This window comes from Mesoplodon densirostris, chromosome 19, assembly GCF_025265405.1.
Source record: "Mesoplodon densirostris isolate mMesDen1 chromosome 19, mMesDen1 primary haplotype, whole genome shotgun sequence".
NCBI lineage: Eukaryota > Metazoa > Chordata > Mammalia > Artiodactyla > Ziphiidae > Mesoplodon > Mesoplodon densirostris.
The window spans coordinates 32,937,905-32,959,814 of NC_082679.1; positions in this window are offsets into that span (position 1 = coordinate 32,937,905).

Sequence of the window (21,910 nt, forward strand, 5' to 3'; positions counted from 1 at the left end):
CCCCAGGCATCTGTCCCAAGATTTACACTCTACTATAATTGTCTTCTTGCATTTTCAGAAACCAGAGTGTGAGTTTCCTGAGAGCAGGAACCAGGTCTTTCTTTTTCCTAGAAGTGATTGGCATGTAGTAGATGCTTAGTGAATAATTGTTGAGTGAATATATAAAGCAGGTCTTTAAAACATAGATAGTTAGAATGTGTGTTCAATGGTAAGTTGCAGACTTTCAGCCGTTAAGAGAGAGACAAAGACAGAGAAAGACAGAGACAATGAAAGAGACAGAGACAGAGAGAGTCAGACCGAGAGAGAAGGGGGAATTATGCATGGTGGGAGAGGTGTTCCTACAATATTGCTAGCTGAGGCATTCATCTGGAATCAGGCTGTCTCAGAGATTCTACATTCTCAAGGCTGCAAAGAGACAGTGAAGGTTTAGGGATAAGGGAGACCATATTTTTAAGCCTGTAATTTTAAGCCTGGCATCTTAATCAAATATGATCACAGGGCATGTAGCCATCACACACAGTACTCAGCAGCACGCATGAGTTTTATTATCATCATGTAGTGAAGTCTGACAGCATGGTTTGGCATCCTAGCTCTGCCATGGGCTTGCTGGGTGACCTCAGACAAGTTCCTGAACCTCTCTGTACCTTTGTGTCCTCATCACAAAATAGAGAAATAAAAATATCAACCTTTGGGCATTTCTGTGGCTAGAAAATAAAATAAAACGTGTAAAACACAGACTTGGAAAATGGGGGTTAATATCATCATTGCACACATAATATCATCGCAAGTAGTGACACATTTCACTAGAGAATTTTTTTTTGTCTAAGAATTTCGTGGCACCCCCTTCTGATTAGCAGAGACCTCCCTGGAAAATTACAATGGTAGTTATTGAGAGGCACAGAATGTGCAAGAAGCTGCATCTGCTGAAAAATCCATAAACCAGGAGTTAAACCCAATCATCCACTAGTGAAGAAGAACTATCTGATATCTCATTTCTCTCTGTGCAAGCTCAGGAGTCATCCGAGACCTGCCATCTTGGGGAGCAAGAAAGCCCCACATTCGGTAACGCGGGATTAAAAGACTGTCGATAGCTTGTGACAGGCGCTTCCTGAGAAACGCATCCTGGTCAAATAGCAGCAGTCATTAAATATATGAGGATCAGTCAATTTAATCTGCTCTTTTCATATGGATTGATTGGGTTAGCAGAGTAACAGAGGTAGGAGACAATTGACATTTCTGCATCCCTTTCAGACAAGCTTGGGAGGGGAGGGGAGGGGGTGGGGAGATTTGCAAACGTCCATCCCTCTCCACCCCTCACCATCGCCCGCCCCCCAAATTTCCACCTGGGCCGCGATTTAAGCAAGATGGGGACCTCACTAGGTCTGGGGGAGGGTCAAAGTCGCAGGCAGCAGGGGTGATGCCCAGCAATTCCCCCTCCTCCCTCCCTCCTCCCACCAGAACAAACTTGCTCGAATCGAAAATCACACCTGTGAAGGGGCCACTGAGCCTTACAAGCCGGTGGCCCTGAAAAGCCTCCTCCAGCCAGCTATATGGCAAAGGAAACAAGAAATCAATGTTAACTTGACACAGGCAGTAGAGCTCAAGGAAGCCAAAGCTGGGTTTCTCCTCCTGGAATGTTTCCCAGAAGGAAATCACAAGGGTGATGCCGCTACTTTGAGAAGGTTTTGGTGGGTGGGTGGAGAGAAGAGAGAGGGGTTCAGGGCAATACTCCACCCTCTTCATCCACCACCTTCCATCCCCACCACCTGGGGGAAGGTACAGAACCTCCCTCCTTGGGGTGCAACCTACCTTTGGCTTCTACACGACCCCCGTTTCTCAGAGTTGGAGAGGATCTGGTGAGACCTTGGCTTTCTACGGTCTAAGCCACATCCCTGCAGCCCCACTGATTTCAGCACAGAAGTGGTAGACAGTTCTACCCCCAGTGCCTGTGTGCCTGGGCCATCTGTCCACTTTCCTGTCTCGGTGTCCCGGGAAGTGTGAGCAGCTGCTCAGCCCTGGTGCAGGTGTGGTCCCGGAGTCCAACCTGTTGTCCTCACACCCAGGGGTGACCCTCCACCAATGGGATGGGAGACAGTAGATGACCCAGCCTCATTCCCCAGGAAGGACAACACTGAGCTGTGTCCTGCGTGGTCCCCAGACAGTCCCCGGTGCGATGGGGCCCCTCCGCCCTCAGCAGCAACGAGCTCAACAACTTTTTTTTGGTTTTCCTTTCTTTCCTCTCTTACTCTCCTTCAACTTGTCTCCTGGGAGCATATCTCAAGTTACCTTCACCCAAGTCCTTTTCTTAGGCTCTGCTTTGGGGGGACCCCTAACTTAAGACACATAGGAAATGGAAGCTCAGGAGCCCTTCCAGAGGAGTACATTTGAGAATCCACAGATGCCTGGTTTGCCCCAGACCAAGTAAGATGTGTGCTGTGCCCTGGCCACGCCCCACACAGAAGGAACGGACTTAATTCTCCTGGAGGCGTTATCCCAAGGCTGTGCCCTGCTTCCTTCCTGTGGTGGAGGTACCCTGGAGGAAGGATCAGGACATCTCTAGGGACAGCTCATAAGCACAAGCACAGCTCTTGGGTGTATGACATTCTCACTGGAGCCTAGGACCATCCCAGGAGGCAGGGGCAAGACAGGGAATCATCCTCTTCTCTTGGACCAAATGGCAAACCAAAAGCATTCTCACAAAGAGCTCTTTGATAAAATTATTTAACAAATACATGCCAACCTGGCACTTCCTCATTCCTTTACTTTGATAAATCAATAAAACAATGCATCTTTGGGGCATGTGGAAGTGATACATTTTATTTCATCTTTTTCTAGCTCAGGATTTTCCAAAGCGTGGCACGTTTTAGGAGCTACAGGGCCATATTACTTAATAACCTGAATCACGTAGTGAGAAAAATTTTCCGTTTTCAGTTCTCTTCCCATCCTATAAAGAGAAGCAGAAAAGCTTGATTTGGTGCTAATATGTCTTTAACACTTCTCCACACTCAGACAATGTCTCTGTTTAACAAGGGCAGGCAACAGTATCTGGCTAGAACTGCCTGATTGCTTTATTTTCACGGAGTTAATTTTCAGATTTGCTTCTTTTTATAGGAAAAGGAAGGTCGACTTCCATATATGTAAGTGGTACAAGCTTTCTCTTTTAAATAAATGTATTTAAGCAAAAAAATGGATTTAATTAAAATAATAACTGATCATGGTGAAATTTATGAGAATGACTAAAGTTTGGGAAACATTGTTTAAGCCATTATTCCACTTATGGTATCTCTTCCCTGCTTTCAGAGTCAGTTCTCCTATTTGGCAAATAAAATGAAAAAGTTCCCATTGAAAGGAAGTAATCAAACTGGAAAAGGATTCCGGAGATCTGTTATGATCTTGACAAGGTCCTTCCCCTTTCTAGAACTCAGTTTCCCCATCTTTAAAATGGGTAGTTGGATGGGTAAGACGATCTCTAATAACCCTATCAGCTCTGATGTTTTAGGTTTACAAATGCGGATGAGCCTCAAGTCCTGACCTTCAGCCCAGACTCTTCCCCTAATGAGCTCAAGGCCTCAAAAACATCATGTCCCAAACTAAACTCATCTTCATCCCTTTAGCCTCTAGATGTTTCCTTCTGTGCCTCCTAACTGCCCGATGATCTCCATTGTCACTTCCTCTGCTCTGGCCCCAGCCTTCATCCCCGCTCCTGGACTGAAATGACAGCTTTCTACCTGGTCTCCGCTTCCCCACTCGTCTGCCTAGAGACAGACCTCACAGATCACTCTGATGGCTGGATCTCAAAGAACAACCCAGTCATGTCAGGGCAACATACAAGCCCCTTACCATGGTCTGCAGGACCTTCCATCTTCTGTCTTCTATTTGCATCTCCTGTATTTACATCTACTGCCATCTCTTTTATGTTTACCCTTACCCCTCCCCACCCCGATATTTTAGCTGGCTAATTCTTCCCCATCTTTTAAGATTCATCTCAGGTGTCACCTCTTCTGAGAAGCTTTCCTTGATCGACTTAACACCACCAGTCTGAGATAGGCATCGCTTCCTTCTGAGCCCTGGTGTTAACCTGGTTTTGGCTTTTGCCATGTGTCATCATGGCTATCTATCTATCATCTATCTATCTATCTATCTATGCCAATTCTCTCACCAGACTGCCCAGCTTCTTTGTATGCTCGCTGTTCCTCCCAGGGGCTGGCACAGAGTAAGGTGCTCCACAAATAAACAATAGACCCGTGAATGATTTATTAACGATTTATCTCATAACCCTGTGAATCCACCACTCTGCCTGCATAGCTCTTTCAACTCACTTGTGGTCTTCCTCTTCATATCCTGGCATTTTCTCAGGTATAACCTTGTGAGGACAGATTAATTTACCACCGACATCAATACTGTCCCTTTCAGGAAACTCTAAGCTTCTGAGGACGGGGATTACTTCCTACTTCACTCCCTTGCTAAGAAAACAGGCGTTTGTAACTATAAATGTCTGAGGAGACACAAACTCTTCATAAACATAAATAAAAGATCCTTTAGGCCCCCTCAGACCCCCCTGTTTCTATTCTGTACCCCTCTAGGTCAGGCCATTCCGCCTCTCCTAAACCGTCATCTGTATAAGCTATGCCATGCCATGGCACCAGATACAATGATATATGGAGGGAAGACATTTCTATTTTGGTCTCAAGAAAATTATGTGATTTTGCTTAAGTTCAATTTTAAAACATGGAATATGACTGAACTTAATGTTAGTACTTAAGAAAAATGTTCACAGTAATTACAGATGAGGATACCTATATGCAATTTATTTCAAATTTAGTAATACAAAAAAATTCTGGATCCTAACATCACTATTTATAACTTGGCCAGGAGAACTCTGAGAATCCCAGTTATTTCGCCAGAATAGGTTATTCTTCATGTATCTTATTTAAGCAATAATGCATGACAGAGTGTGAATTATGGCATATTAATTCTCACCTAGTGTGCTATTAGGCTAGCGTTGACGGCTGAGAGCTGTCAGTGCAACTAGGCATGAATTAATATCTAATAATTCCCCTGCTGAAATGTCTTATTGAGATTATAGCATTTTATTAGCAAAGGTTATTCCTTTAAAAATATTTTTGTATGCTAATTGAGAGATGGGGGCTCAGCATGGAAAAGGCATCCCTGCTTTTTCCAGTAGCCATTTCTAAAGCTTCTCTTTGATGTCCCCAATGTTTCATCCTTGTTGATACAATATCATCTTTTGGAAGTTTTCTCAGAAGTGTGACACAAAGGAACTCCTTGGCAATTGGGAATATGAACCTAAGAGCTTGCTTTGCCCAGACGTTGCATTCAACAAAATGTAAGTGAGCTTTGCAAACGTAAGCACCGCTCAGTGGGGTGCTGAGGGAGGATGCGGGAGACCCCTGTGGGCAGCGGGGACCAGGCATTGCCTGAGTCTGAAGGAGAGGCTTTGAAGTCTGGTTCTAGAGACACTTACCAGCTGCAACCCTCCAGCCAAGCAACTCACCTCTCTGGTCCAGTTTCCTTCCAATACCATGGACATTCCGCCCACCTGGCAGGTGTGCTGTGATGCACAGGTGTCCATTCCTTGAAGCCCCTCTCCCCACCCACTTGTCTCTCATACTGAAGCCAAAGTGAACCCTGCCTGGACACTCTTCCCCCCCGGGGTATGACTACCAGTCTTTCATCGGCATCTAATTCCCCACTGGCCCCGTTGGCGTGGAAGCCGCTTTCCCCTAGCTCGCTGGGTTCTAGCTACTCTGGTCTTCCTTCTGCTGCTCAAACTGGCTGTGATGCTTCCTACCTCAGGGCCTGCACACATGCTGCTACCACTTCCGAGCTGTTCCCCCACGCTGCCATGATGTCACCCTTTCCCTGGTCAACTCTTATGCACAATTCGGATCCCTGCTAAAACTAGAGAAGTTCTCCCTACCCCTCCCTGGTAGGCATTCTAGATCTCCTCCTCTGGGCATTTTGAGAATGTACCCCTACCCCCTTCAAGTTAGGTGTGGCTGTGTGACTTGAATTGGCTGATGGAATGTGAGCAGAAGTGACCTGTGGTGTCTCCAGGAAGAAACACTGAAATTCATTTCTTTCTCCTGTGATTGTGGAAGCTGGGTTGAGATGGAGACTCTCTCAGACAGAACAGATCTGCATGAGGGAGAAACAAATACGTCCTGTTAACCCCGGAGGTTTGGGAGCTATTTGTTACACAGCAAAACATAAACTAACCTGGCTGATATACACAGCATCACTCCCACACTTGGTCAGGTCTCTATAATACACCACAAACTGTCCCTTCAGATCACTTATCATGGCTGCAATTAGTTACGTGTAATCATTTGTTTAATGTCTGTTTTCTCCATTAAACCAAAAGTTCCATGAGGGCACAAACCACGTCTGCTTTACCAACTACTGTATCTCCCGCTCTTATGTGCCTGGCTCATGCTAGATGCTCAATAATATTTGTTGAATGATTGAATGAAAAATTGAATGACTCAGCTGAATGAATGGTAACATAAATACAAGCCCTTGGGAAACATTAGTCCAAAAAGAAGTATGATCACCTCTCTAATAAGAGTTTAATGGTTCAGTAGATTAAAATCGCTGAATGTCAGGTCAAAAGATGGCTCCTACCCTCTGAGTAATATGTCCTCAAACTTGCTGTGTGACCTTGAGCAAGAATCTTCCCTCTCTGGGTCTTGGCTTCCTCATCTGTCCAATGAAGATAATCTTTTCTGAAACTTTGCATGTATGGAGCTGGGATACAACAAAGTACACATTTATGTATTTCTAAACACAGAAATAAATCATGCTGAGTAGGGAATTAGAGCATAATACCATCCCCAGTTATACTTCTCCAGGCTGATAGCAGCCGACCTCTCCAGATGTGTCAGTCACCAAACCCTGTAAGCTGCCTCATCTACCTGGTATGGCAGTTCCCACTTAGAAACCTCTCTGAGGTGCCATCCAGCAGTGTTCACCATAGAAATGTCCCCACAAAAGCCAAGAAAATAGGCACATGTTCTTAGAGAGGCTGGCAAGCATCTTCTCTCACTTGAAATATATGGGGGCTTCTGTGTCCAATACAGAAACGAGGCTGGCAAATATGACTTCTCATCCATAGGTTATTGGTGCAGGAGGGGGTCCTCTAGTGTTTGGGGCCCCAAAACCCTTTCCATTCTCCCCCGCAAAAGGAAAGAGACGCAGGAGAACAGAACAAACAAAGTCGCTCATGTATTACAAAATCAATGCCCACCAGTGCTGGGAGCAGCTACGCTGCTCCACGTGTGGGACAAATGTAGCAGAGAAGACACTGGGTAACATACACATCAACACGGCTTTGCTCCCTGCACAGAATTTACAGACATAATTAAGTGCTGAACGGATCCAGGGGGACCTTCACAAGGGAACAGCCAAGCTAAAAGGCTAAGGAGTGATTGTCTCCTGAATGGTGGTCCGAAGGCACATTCTGCCTCCCAAACAGCCGTTATTCCATGGAGGCTTGGCCTCAGAGGAAAAGTGGCCAACAGGGCGATGAGATCTCCGATAAATCCGTGCTATTCTAGTGGTTCGAGACTCTCCAGTCTTCACTTTGGACTCTCACGGGACATCCAGTTTGACTTTCAGAAGATGCCTGGGTCTGTGTCTATTCTTTTCAGCACGTACCAAAGGAATCCACATTTTCCTTCTTTGGGTCTTGGGGCAGACAAGAAACTGAGCATCACCCTCTCTCCTTTCTGACCCCTTTCAGAAAGATGACTTCTAGGCTATGACAAGTCAGAGGGCTGCAACTGACGCTTCCGGATGTTCTCCTAACCCTTGGTGGGCCACTGTCCCCCCACCACGTCAGGCAGGATCTGCTTTTAGTTCCGGTCTTTGTGCAAAGCACCCACTTCTTCCTGGGCCACATCCTCTCAGATATCAGCCCAGAGGTAATCAACAAGCTGCAGGCATAATTTACACAAATATCCAGGAGGCCAAGATTTATTGCCTGGCAAAGGTAGTGACTTCTTCATGATCTTCTCTACCTTCTAGATGTCATCTCCTCAGGAAGAAAACCTCTCCTCAGCTGGAACAGTGGCCCACCCCCCCAAGTGTACCTGCTCAGAGCCTCTCACTGCATTCCATGGGGAAAACCACGTGACTGAAGAACTGCAGAGGGGGTACCCATTGTAGAGATAGAATTACTGAGGCAAGTGGAACAACTACCTATGATGAAAGGGATCCAAGGCCCCTGGCATCAGAACTTTATGATGCTTGTTGAAATGCACATCCTCAGGCCCCATGCCAAACTAGTATATGAGAACCTCTGGGGCCAGAACCCCAGCACCTACAGTTCCAGCAACCTGGAAATCACGAGTCTGTTCTCATGCTTCCTCTCACGCACTCACCCAGCTCAATTCTGATGAGCCATAAAGTCCAAGAATCTCTGCAGTAAAACCTAATTCCTCCCATCTCACCCTAGAGTTACCTTAAAAGGACGCAGATTTGAAAGTTGCCAAAGACAGACCATTAGCAGGGGCTAGTTAAACTGGCTGCATGGAAAACATGCAAGTTTTTAAAATCCTTTCCTTCTGCTGGGTTATTTTTCTGGTGGTGCTTGTTGGCTGTTGTTAAAATCCCTTCTCACTCACTTGTGCAAAACCCAGGAGTTTTCTGAAGCCTCCACAGAGGGGTCTGATATGACCAATCCGATATCATCAATTTTAGGCCAGCCTCAGAGGAAGGTATTTCGGAGACATCAGGGCTGGTTTGTCCAGCTGTGCCCTCTCTCCAGGCCGTGAATTTCAATTTCTTCCTCCTGGTTGTCCAGAGGTGTTCTGCTCTCGCCCCCCTCGGAAGTACACTTCCCCTCTTGGTAAGCAGCTGGGCCCTTCTTGGCAGCTGCTGCAGATTAGTAAATTACAAGTTCGAGATTAAAAAAAGAAATGACTAAAGAATAAAACCTTTAGTCTGGCAATTTGAAGTCAGACTACCACAATGAACACCTGTTGAGAAAGACCATTATTAGAAACTGGAGGTTCTGGGTGAAAAGATCACTGTGAATTAATTTTGATTGCCTCACAAAACTCTGCATAACAAATGATCTCCGATGGGGGTATCAGGGGACTTGCATTTGAAGGGGGGGGCAGATTTTGTTTCCAGTAAGGTAATATAAGCTCTGCCATGATATTAAAATCCACCATTGGCCGTGCTTGTCTGTATGCCTCTGTGGAAACAGATTGTGTGTGCTAAGGTTACCACGTATTATGCTTCTGGGGAAAAAAGAGAAACAATTGATATCAAAATCTTTTCAAAAGGTTAGTTGAGAAAGCGTGAGGTCAGAGACTCATGACTCCCAAATTGTTCAATCATTTATTTACGTCTGTGTCTATGTAAATGGAGATTTGGGTGTGCTTTCAGTGATTTAAGCAACCTTTGTTTTATTTTTTTAACCATATATATGTACACACACACACACACACACACACGTCCATAATTCTTTTTTGGCAAGGGAAGAATAGAGTAAAAGATGTGCTAAGAAATAGATTCGCTTGGAGTCAGATGAACTTTGTACTTTGTAAGGTCATCAGAAATGAGAAAAAGTTAGGCATCTCTAGATCACGAGGCACAGTGGGTGGAAGAGATGGGCAAGGCTGGAGGAGAGGGATGGGTATACCGAATATTAAGTAGTTTCATTCTTTTCTGAAAAGAAAGAGACTCCAACTCAAATATGCCGGCGTCCTACCTGTCTGTCAGCCCCTGATTAAATCGAAAAGCAGGCATCCCATCTGTTTGCCCCAATGAAAAGTGTAATATTCTAGTAACCACTTTCGATTATCGCTCAACTTAAGGGTTTCCTGCAAAATGATCCTCGGTTCATTTGAAGTTTATTTGGCACACAAAAGGAAGCTTCAGAAAGCTTTATGCTTTTAAGCTAATAAGCAGTATACCCAGCTGACTCCATGGCTGAATCTTCGACACCTCGCCATTCGTATAACATGAATTTTCATAGTCGTGGACATCCATTTGTCATGAGACATAAAACCTAAAAATATCCTGAGAGCAAGGGACAACTAAGAATATTAACAGAATCTTCATTCTTTGTCCCCATTTGGGATAATGTTGAGTCCAGAAGTTATATAAAACCACGTTCAAATTATGTAACCATATTTTCCCCACCAAGTATATCATTTTACTAAAACCAAAATTTTTTCTTGCCAATGTACTGGGGCTTAGCCTCCCATATCTGAGCACACCAGGGGCAGGAAGCCCTCACCCCACCCCAAAACCTCCAAGGGAAGTCACACCCACACATCTGAAGACGCTTCTCCTCCTTGCCTTTGTTTCAAGTTTATCCAAAAGATTTGGGAAACCTTGCTGAGAGGGAAGACTCTTTGGGTTGCTTGCCACTGTGATCTCCCCAGGAGCAAACGCTTGGAAATAGAATTCCAATTTCTGCACGATTTGGAAAGTCTTTGGGGGTTCCTCTGAGACATTAGATAATTGAATATAGCTTTCTCCCACTGAAAAAAAAAAAATTCTCACCTCCAACGACAGCCCCCAAACTCCCAAGATCCCTGAGCACACTAGTCAATTTTATGACAAAATTAATCTGGAGCGTGACTTATGGAGCCCCAGAGGGAGGTCACTGGGGCCGGTAAATATGTAAACATGGCTTTTTCGGTTTCCGTTTCGCATGAATACAAAATAAACTGCGGCCCTCCGCACGCTGGAAAGTTCTTCCTTAAAGTTAATAAAATCTGTCAACTTTCATAAAGGCTGAGAGGAAGGGGGTCCACAGGTGCAGGCGCTCAGGCTCCGTCTCGAGGAGTCGGGGCAGCTAATAAAAAGCCCCGGGCACTGCGCGGCTCTCCCCCATCAATTCCCATCAAGCGTTGTTAGAGTCATCTGCCGCCTCGGAGGTGCGTCCCCCGCGCTTGCCCCGCAGAAGCGACAATGACATTTGGCCGAACTGCAGGTGCGGCTGTGTGTGGCCGCGCGGCCGGAGTGGGGCCGCCTTTGTGGCGCTCGGGTCCTTTGATCTGGGCCACAAAGGGCCGCGGAGCTGCAGCCCCCGGCTTTCTGCCCGCGGCTCCGCCCGGGCCGGGGAGGGGGCGGGTGAGGGTGGGAGACCGCGAGGAGGGAGGGGGGAGTCAGGAGGGAGAGGGAGGGAGCCTCGGGAGGGGGTGATCCATAATATTTATTTCAACAATAGCTTCAAATCTTTTTAAACATCATAAGAACACGGCTCATTAAGCCCACAACAGCCTTGAAATTGTGTTATAAAACCGCAAAACAGAAATCAATACATTTGCTAGAAAGGAGGTAATGAAATATATTGAGTTGCCCGAGAAGTGGTTTGTATGAATCATAATATTATTATGTGCGCATCAATTCCATTTCCAATACTTAAAGTTAACCAGCTAGCGAAGAGCGCTCCGAACCCGCGTTCAACAAGCTCTCCCCGGTTACTTGCCAGGCGGGCGCATCCTATAAATAACCTGGGGAGGGGGCCAGATCAATGCTGCCCACCCCAGAGCTTCAGCTGCCGCAGCCCTATCGCTTCCCGGCCGGATCAATACGTGCGCACAATGGCCGGGAGAGCGCCGGGGGCAGGCGGCAGGCCCACCGCTCCGAGCCTCGGCCTCCCTCCCGCCAGAGCACGGCGGCCAGCTTCTATCAGGTCGGCTTTGGCCAGCTGCTCAGCCCCTCCTAGCCAGAAACTACAGCTTCCCTCCCTAGCCTTCTAGAGAGGAGATCCGGCTTTTAGCTTCCTCTCCCCTGGTGTGTATGGCCCTGAGGACCCCAGTCTCTGAACCCAGCACTCAGTGGATGAGCTAAAGTTTGTTTTCTCATGACTTTGTTTTTGGAATGGTGGTGTTTTCCTTCCCCTGTGCTGTCAGTGAATTAAAACTGGATGCATTTTTCTTCTCCATCCTGATCTATTTTGAAAGAGGATCTGATTCTGTAATGTACAGGAAGCTACAAGTCAGGATAGATCCAGGTTTTGCGGGGCCTGAAGTTTATGCAGTTTGGGGCTGGTGGGGGGCCCTCATGAAGAAAACCTATCTTACTTCTGCAAATTTCCTAAAAGCATATGAACACCTTGCCAAGGCCCCTCCCAGCCTTAGAGGGGGCTTGAGAGGGCCCTGAACTGGACCCTCACAGCTTCTGAGAGGGTCAGACTCACAGAAAGCCCAGGCCGCCTGAAATCACCTGATCCATGCATTTCCATGCTGCCTCCACCTTCTGGAATGTAACCCCCTGAGGGGTCTGGCCCTGACTGGCTTTTTTCCCTCTGTGTCCCCAGAGCAGAGAACCTGTCCCCTAGTAGGTGTACTGTGAATAGGGGGATCTGGGAGCCGGCTGCTCTATAGGGTCTGCCGGGGAGCTACGGGCTGCCGTCCCAGCTACAGGGGTTTCTTGGAGGCCTTGAGTTGGGCAGCCTCTGTGTGTCCCCTCTAACTCGACCTGTGGCATTTGCACTGTGCATTTGGAGTTTGGACTGACCATTAAACCAAGAAGAGCTGGTCACTGCCGAGTGTTCTCAGGTGGTCAGTAGAACATGGACAGCTGTGTGTAACTTTATGTACACACAGGCAAAGCCTCACACCTAAACAAATGCACACACAAAACCAGGTCAGTGCAGATATGAGTCCCCAGATAATCTAAATTTGGGGAGATACCAACAAATAGTGTATAAGGGCCCCAAACAGTGGTTCTCAACCTGGGATGATTCCACCCTCCCCGCCCCCCCCCCCACCCCGAGGGGGGGACATTTGGCAAGGTCTGGAGACATCTCTGGTTGTCACATTCTAGGGGGTGTAGGGGTTGAGAGGGGGAGGAAGGTACTGGCATTTAGAAGATAGGGGCCAAGGATGCTGCCAAATACCCTACATACACAGGACAGCCCTCACCACAAAGAATTGTCCAACCCCAAATGACAATGATGCCACGAATGAGAAATCCTGAGCTACGGCTCACCAAGGACAGTTTTCTGGCCAGAACTGACAGGGCTACTGGCCCTGTTTCAACCACAGAGCCTTGGATACTCTCTCTAGGAGAAAGGGGATGAGCAGTGTGAGACCCCATACCCCTCTCTTGATATTGTGGCTGGGTACCAGGGCCACATCCAGCTCTCCACTTGATAACCACTGACGGCCATTGTCCCCAGTGTGCCACCACAGCTCTGGGCCTTTGCTCTGGGGCCACCTGAGGACGAGCCCTCCTTCTGACGGATTCCAACACACCAACCAGTCTCTCATTTACTAAGGCTTGGCTGTCCCTGCTCCTGCCTGGCCTTTGAGGTACCCGACTCATAGGAAGGGCTTGAATAGATAAATCATCAGTCTTGAAATCAGTGGCATCATCTCTGCTCTCCATCACTTCTCCACCCATGCACACCCCTAACACCCCTACTGCACACACAAACCTCTCCCCCCCCCACCAGGTACTCCAATGCACACTGGCCCTCTGAAGCTACTGGGTAACCATGTCAGAATCTACACTATAAATACAGAATTAGACACGATAAATACAGAATACAGAATGTGCCTATATTTCAGAATCTAAAAGCTGGGTGACTAATTTTTCCAGCACTAGACTTTTTCCCCCTGATCCTGTTCTGATTCCCTTGCCTCTTCCTTTCTTTTTCCCCCTCCCCCATGGCCTATTGTCTCATGCTTATCCCAGAATTGATCCTTCCTACCATCTTGGCCATTCTCGGACACAGACTTTGTGACGACCCAAGTTTCTGCTTTTGTTGGCCAGGAAAGATCAGTGGTCACATGAAACAGCACAAATGTGATTTTCTTTGTTTGGAGAGGGGAGTGTCATCTCTGCTACATAATCCCAATTACGCACAATTAGCTGACTCAGGCCAACTCTGGCCACTCATTGGCCAGGCAGATGGTCACCCGGGCTATGATTTTGTCATCCCAGAACCTAGAAATCAGTTTAATTGGGGCACAGAAAACTAAGAAACCGCCTCCTATTTCCATTTGGCTTAATACCTACAGATAATCCTCTGATCATCTTAAGAACCAAACGAAAAAGTAATCTGTTGGGTAGTTTTTAGATTTCAAATAATTATTTTTTTTAATTAAATTGTTTTCACTTTCAGTTTGTACCTGAGGAACGAGACCAAAAGAAAAATACTGCAGAACAAAAATTTTCCACATTGTAGAGCTCAGAAATGTCTAAGAAAAATTAGCCCTGATGATTAAATTTTAAAACTTCAGAGGATGAAATTTAGAGAAAATGAAAAAAATTACCCAGTCCTGAACATATTAAACTAACTCAAACAAAATGACTCAATCATCCTTCGAGTCAGGATTTGCCATAATTTGGTCATGGTTTATGGAACCAATAGTGAGAAAGTCAAAATGATTTCTTTCTCTGTAAATTTTTTGGGTTTTGTTTATAAACACAGAGATTCTATCATAAAATATATGTTTTTTTTATTTCAAGCCAAGCACGCAAGACATTAGGAGTTCCTCCAAAATGGCAAGCAATTTATTCTTGTTTACTGTGTTTATGATCTACAGGATGTCCATAAAGTCTGGAAACATAGGCAAATATAAATAATGTGGTCAAGGATATCTTCAGTCTTAAAAACAACTAATATATATATTTCCAGACTTTACGGCCATCTTTTATTTTCACTATCATGTGGACAGTACAAATGAAAATCTAGTTTACATTGCTTATGTGATGCAAATACGTACACAGGTTGCGAGTAAATAGATCTTCCTCGAAATTATAATATATCCCATTTGTGTCAACTTTTTGGAGGGCAGATCAACATTTAAATGAATACCAATGAAGATACCTTTGGAAAGTGAAGAATCTTTCTGAGAAGGGAGTTTACCGGTTTTTGAAGTATAGGTTTGCCTAGATTGGATTCCCTTAAAAAGCAAGACACACAATGAAGTTGGAACTATGGCAGAGGATGGAGATGAGGATGGGCATTCGTGTCCCTTGGGCTGTTAGGTAGCAGGCTTTACAGGCTTTACACGGTTTATCTCAATGGAATCTTCTTCCATCTCTGCCACCTGAATCAGGACACATCTTTAGGCACATAAGCCTAATGCAGAGAAGATCCTTGTTTTACTAGGTTCCTAGACATGAATGCAGCATGCATTCATGGCAGGAAGACATAGAAAATGGAAAAAAACATGCAACTCTGGGTTCTACTCCCAACCCTTCCAAATAACTAGCTGTGTGACCACTTACCCTTCGTAGGTCTGTTTCCTTTAATGTCAGGCAAAATTATTCTAGGGCTAAAAATGCTAGAATTGCAGTACTATCAAGCCCACTAGTAAGGAAGCTCCCTTTGTCTTAATAAAGAATACAACTCACAGATCCCATTGTCCATAGGTGAGGAAAAAAGTGTCACCCACAACCTGGACTGTCTGGTCCACTGGGAGGCCCAGCTGCATTGACTGGCGCTACTTGAAAGGAACCTTAGGTGCCAATTCCAATACTCTTATTTGGAATTAAAAAGTCAGTCAGAACTGGGGTGTGATAACTTATGTCGTAGCTATGTGTAAAACTGTCTTATGCCCCGCTTAGATTAATTCTTGAGGGTAACGCTGCTATCATATTCACGGGGCATCACTGTGGTATCTGGCAGGCAGAGAGATACTGCCTAAGTATTTGTTCAATCAAAGACAAAATTGAGTGAAATAATAAATCAAGATCCAACCTCTTGGCTTTTACTTGACTTGGAGTCACTATTTGGAGGCATTCTGCGGTAGGAAGTATGTTTGTCCATATTTTGAAGTTTATTCCTTTCAACCTGCTGTTCTTACCACCTGCATCCATTCCAGTCCCAAGAATTTGAATCTTGGATTCAGTTAAATATGAACAAATCACATTTGCCACACTGCCTGTTTACGGCAGTCTCCGGTTTGTATGCCTGTGTGTGTGTGTGTGTGTGTGTGTGTGTGTGTGTGTTCTGTGCTGCCACCTGCATGTTTGGGTGCATTTGGGCCTGCAGATCTGTATCTCTTGCCAGTGAGGAGTGGGCCTGCCTTTCTACAGCCCTGCAACTCTTGAGAGCATTGGCTGTATCATTTGCAGCAGCTGAATCAATATTTTAATGGAAAATTACAAAGAAAATGAGTATTTGGAAACCAAAGGTTGCCGACCGAGGGCAGAAAAATTAAAAAAAGACTGCACATCACCTAGAAGAGAGAGCCCTAGGAATTGACTTCCCATCCATCTCTTGTATTCCTGTACTTATTTTATAGCCAACATATTCTCTTTCAGCCCCTGATTGCTTATTTTAAATTTTTTTCCATTTCCGAGCTTCTATCTTCCCTGTCCTCCCCTCCCTCCCCACCCGCCCCTTCTCCCAGGCCTCCCAAATGATAGTCTGTGCCATTAGCGTTGTAGCCGATGAGAGCCCAGAGATGCTTCTTGTCTTCAGCCAACCCTGGGGAGAGCAGATGAGGAGAAGGCAGATGTCTTCCTCCTGGAAGATGATCTGACAGCAAGCGAAGCCCCACTGACCCCTCACCGCAGGTCTGAGGCTCTGCGGAGGAGCCACATAAAATACTGCAGAAGGTAAGGCTGCCAACAAGTGCAGCACACAGAAGGGATCTAGGTCAGAGGCACGAATCGATCTCAAGGCGTGAATCACTGACCTCCGCCCACGCTCACCCGCTCTAAATTGAGTCCCTGTTAACTAAAGATCGCATTTCCATTGTTACGGCTCAGAAAGTGATTCCTGATTCCATTTTTTTTACATCTCTTACCCAGCATCTGTTTGGGAAGACTTTCTATTTCATCTTTTAAACATCCAAAACACAATTCCAAACATTTCCAAGGTAAACTTGTCTTCCATTCACCATAAACCCCAGAAAGAATGCGGGTAGAAGAGAAAGGCCCAGCAAACATTCCTCTGTTCTGCACTGAACCAACGGTATCTGGATCATCCTCGGGGATGTATCATAACAAATTGTATCTCTAACAATCGTCTCTGCGAAGGTCGGGTAAAGTCCCAAAGATCAAAATCTGGGATAAAGGGGAGGGGCACATTTCTCAACAGGAGGGAAGGCGGGTGGTTTGGATAGCTTGGCTTACTACACAGGGAATTCCCCCACGAGTTCACATATTGCAAAAGGTGTAAAGGAGGAAAACCTCCATTCAAGGAAAGGTGCAGAGAAAAGGATTCCAAATATCTGAATTTAACTAAATGCTCATCAAAACCCCCTCGGGAATTTAGAAACACTACTTCTATATTGGCTGAATCACTTCTCTGACTTAGAAAGTGTTTTCTACTGAGCCCCACTAACAGCCTGGGACTGTACCTTCCCCAGCCTCCAGGTCTATGTGACAATATGGACCCCAATGGGCATGAACTACTGGATCGTTAAGTTCATCTTTAGAACTTAATTTAAAAATATACAATAGCTGGTTTCACATTCTTTTATTGTCATTTACGATTTTCTAATGAAATCAAAATTTTGGAAGTAAAATATCAGTTATTCCAGATTCTAGTACCTGGAGTTCTAATTACTCTAAAGCAGAATTCCAGGGCAAAGTCCTATACTTTAATGGTAGAACGCTAATTTGAATTTTACGTGGATGTTGAATATTAACCCTGACATTGTCCTGGACAGTAAGTTTCTCAACCTCAGCACTATGGACCTTCTGGCCAGATAATTCTTGGTTGTAGGGACTGTTCTTGCTGTAGGATGTTTAGCAGCAGCCCTGGCCTCTACCCACTAGGTGCCAATAGCAACCTCCCAACCCCGTTGTAACAAACAAAAATGTCTCCTGGGGGCAAAATCGCCCCCAGTTGAGAACCGCTGCTACTCTCATCAAGGGGAAAATTCATTTATTGGACCTTTTTATTCCACTTCAAAGAGAGCATAGAGTTAGAGTGCTTTTCTGGGAAATAGAGTAAAAAAGAAAATAAGGAAAATAAATTATGTATTTCCACCCATTTAATGGAATGTTGAACAACCATTAAAATACATTTTAAAAGATACTTTATAAGCATGAGAATATGCTCACCTTACAATGTTAAGTAATAAAAGAGCAGAACATGAGAGTATATTGCCATGTACGCATTCTATAAGATACATGCATTTTTAAATATTGAAAATATTCTAAAGGGAAAACACCTTAAAATAACGAAAACCATGATTAGCTATGGGTGTTAGGATAATGCAGTATATCTTTTCTTATTTAAATTTTTCTGTGTTCCCAAACTGTCTACCATGAACATGTAGACATAATTTTAAAAAAATATTTTTATAATTTTAAAGCAGACACAGAAAAAGGACAAGGAGTCTTACATTATACAGCAGGTTCATTGTATATGAACAAAAAGCGGCAAACACACTGCCATTGTCTATTCCTAGTTTAATCTTCTTCCACACCCTGAAGGAAGCATAGCAATTCCTTTCCTACTCATCTGATCCTTTTGCTCATTAAACCTTCACATCTGCTTCACTCTGCAGCCTTAAGTTTCTAAGGCCAGAATTCATGACATTGCTTATTTTGTTTTACACCTTGCTTCTCAACCTGGATATACTCATTCATTCCATATCCCGGCACTGTGCTGGGTCCTGAGAATTCAGTGGGAACAAGGTAGGTAGAGTTCCTGCTTTCTTGGAAGATGGACAGTAAATCAATAAACATATACATGAACAAGGTAATCCAGCTAGTTAAAAGAGCTGTGATGGTAATAAAACATGGTGATTGTCAAAGAGAATATGAAGAAAGCACTCTTTTAGACTGGGTGGTCCTGGAAGGCTTCTCGGAGGAGGTGACATTTGAGCTGAGAGTTAATGAACAAGAGGAGAGAGTCTTGGGGAAATGGAGAAGATCTAGGGGCTGTTTTTCAGGCATGCATTTTTATGTCCAAACATATAGAACAAGCATGGAACATTCAAAGAAGAGAAGAAAGGCCCCTGAGGTTGGAGCTTTGCAAGCGAGGGGAAGAGTAGCTGGAGTCTGGGCTGGAAAGTTAGCAGGCCCCTGAGTAGACAGCCTTGGTCCAGCCAGGCTTTGGTCTAGGGGCACTGGAAGGCGGCAACTATGAATCAGAATCTTTGGGGCCAGAGCCCTGGAATCTTCAATTTAAAACAAACTTTCAAGGTGATTTTTTTTTTTTTTTTACAAATTTAATCAGTTATACATATACATATGTTTCCATATCCCCTCCCTTTTGCGTCTCCCTCCCACCCTCCCTATCCCACCCCTCCAGGCGGTCACAAAGCACCGAGCTGATCTCCCTGTGCTATGCGGCTGCTTCCCACTAGCTATCTACCTTACGTTTGGTAGTGTATATATGTCCATGCCGCTCTTTCACTTTGTCACAGCTTACCCTTCCCCCTCCCCATATCCTCAAGTCCGTTCTCAAGTAGGTCTGTGTCTTTATTCCTGTCTTGCCCCTATGTTCTTCATGACATTTTTTTTTCTTAAATTCCATATATATGTGTTAGCATACAGTATTTGTCTTTCTCTTTCTGACTTACTTCACTCTGTATGACAGACTCTAGGTCTATCCACCTCATTACAAATAGCTCAATTTCATTTCTTTTTATGGCTGAGTAATATTCCATTGTATATATGTGCCACATCTTCTTTATCCATTCATCCGATGATGGACACTTAGGTTGTTTCCATCTCCGGGCTATTGTAAATAGGGCTGCTATGAACATTTTGGTACATGTCTCTTTTTGAATTATGGTTTTCTCAGGGTATATGCCCAGTAGTGGGATTGCTGGGTCATATGGTAGTTCTATTTGTAGTTTTTTAAGAAACCTCCATACCGTTCTCCATAGCGGCTGTACCAATTCACATTCCCACCAGCAGTGCAAGAGTGTTCCCTTTTTTCCACACCCTCTCCAGCATTTATTGTTTCTAGATTTTTTGATGATGGCCATTCTGACTGGTGTGAGATGATATCTCATTGTAGTTTTGATTTGCATTTCTCTAATGAGTAAAGAGGAGGCCAGTCGGCGTCCTGGGTGTGTCGCGGGACCGCCCCTGCGCTGGAGGCCTCTGGCGGTGAGACCCCGTGTCGCGCCCCGGCGGCCGACTCGCGTCCGTGCCCTTCGGATGGCCCCCGGGCCCCCTCGCGTCGGCGCGTGGCCGCCCACCTCCCGCCGCGCCGCCACGTCTTCTGTGAGGTGGTCGTCGCGTCTCCGCGACGGCGGGCCGAGCCAGCCGCGCCTCGTCGGCCCTCTCTCCCACGTCCGTCCGTCTGCCGCGTCCTTCGAGTCTGCCGACCCCCGGGCCGCGTCCCTGGGTGTTTCGCTTTAAAAATTAATCATTTAGATTTTTTTTAAAGGGAGGGAAACTTCTTTATTAAAGCAACTAAGCATAAACATTTACTATGTTTTACTAGTATTTTATATTTTAAAAATACATAAGACAAAGAAATACGAACTATTATTCGTATTTCTATTGTACTATTGTATCAGTAGAGACTTCTATTGTTAACCCTTAACAATCATCAGTCTTATTCACGTTCCCTCTTCCTCTTTCCCAGCATGCTTTGTAATACTTTACTGACCTCATTGCACTTTGTGTGCATCTATACATTCTTCCTTTACTCTGCAAAATCTCTCTCTTTTCTCATTAACACAGAGTTTTTATTTAATTAATTAATTTATTTAATTTATTATTATTATTTTTTTTTTCGGTACGCGGGCCTCTCACTGTTGTGGTCTCTCCCGTTGCGGAGCACAGGCTCTGGACGCGCAGACTCAGCGGCCATGGCTCATGGGCCCAGCCGCTCTGCGGCATGTGGGATCTTCCCGGACCAGGGCACGAACCTGGGTCCCCTGCATCGGCAGGCGGACTCTCAACCACTGCGCCACCAGGGAAGCCCGAGTTTTAATTTTTTTTTTAATGCAACAGCTTTCACTAATTCCAGGACGGGTCTTGCTACTTTTTCTTCAGTGGTCAGGAAACGACCACATTTACAGGAGCCCTGTGTTTACTCTGGCTCTCTCTAATCAAGGGATTTTTCTTTCAGCAGACCACAGCTCCTAACTTTATCTCTTTGTCCTTTGAAGCCGAAAGCTATTATTTCTAGCAGCCATCACTAATTCAAGTAAACACTCTGTTTTCTCCCAAAGTGCTACATTCTGTTAAAGAAAACTAGAATTCAGAAGGTCTCAATTTCTCCCGGCTCTCTATTTTATGAAAGGATATTGCAACAAGGCTTGAGAACAGAAGCAAAGTGTGTCTTCTCCGTATTCACCAGCTGGCTCCCTCCTCCCACGGTGATGATGCTTGACCCCACCTACCCAAGGGTGTTTCACACATTTACCCCAAAATATAAATAAGGATTCACAGGTAAGGAGTGCTATCCTTTTTAACTTTCTTTATTTGGAGGCAGCGGCTGCTGCTATTGTTTTTCTGCCTGCATCAGTCATAAAGATGTTTCTTCTGGAAAAGATCTGATCTTTGCCCCTAACCCCGCTGGAGGTAATTAGGACAGGAAGGAGGGCAGGGCACCTCACTTGGAACAGCTATGGGGGCTGTTTTACTCAGGTGTCTGGGTGCAGTCTGTGGCTGTCTTGGTTAAGCTCTTATTTAGAGGGCTGTTCCCGGATCTAGAGCTTCTATAGCAGGAGGGCTTGCCTGTCCTCCAGACTTCCAGAAGCAGAAGGCCTGGGAACGTGGTCAACTCTCTTAGTACGTAGTACGTGGCCTGTGGCGGTTTGGGCTACTTCTCATCTTATTGGCTGTGACGTTGCTCCGTTCTCTAATGATGCAGAATGTAAATATCCTACAGCATCAGTGTTGTTATCAGTATATTAATGGTGCTATTAGTAGTTGGTAGTACAACGGCTTTTAGAGAAGTAGCAACCTGAAGCCACACAAGCCATTCCTCCAGCCATTTCACACGAGTGCAAGCAACCTGAGGGCAGATAGCCATTCTGCA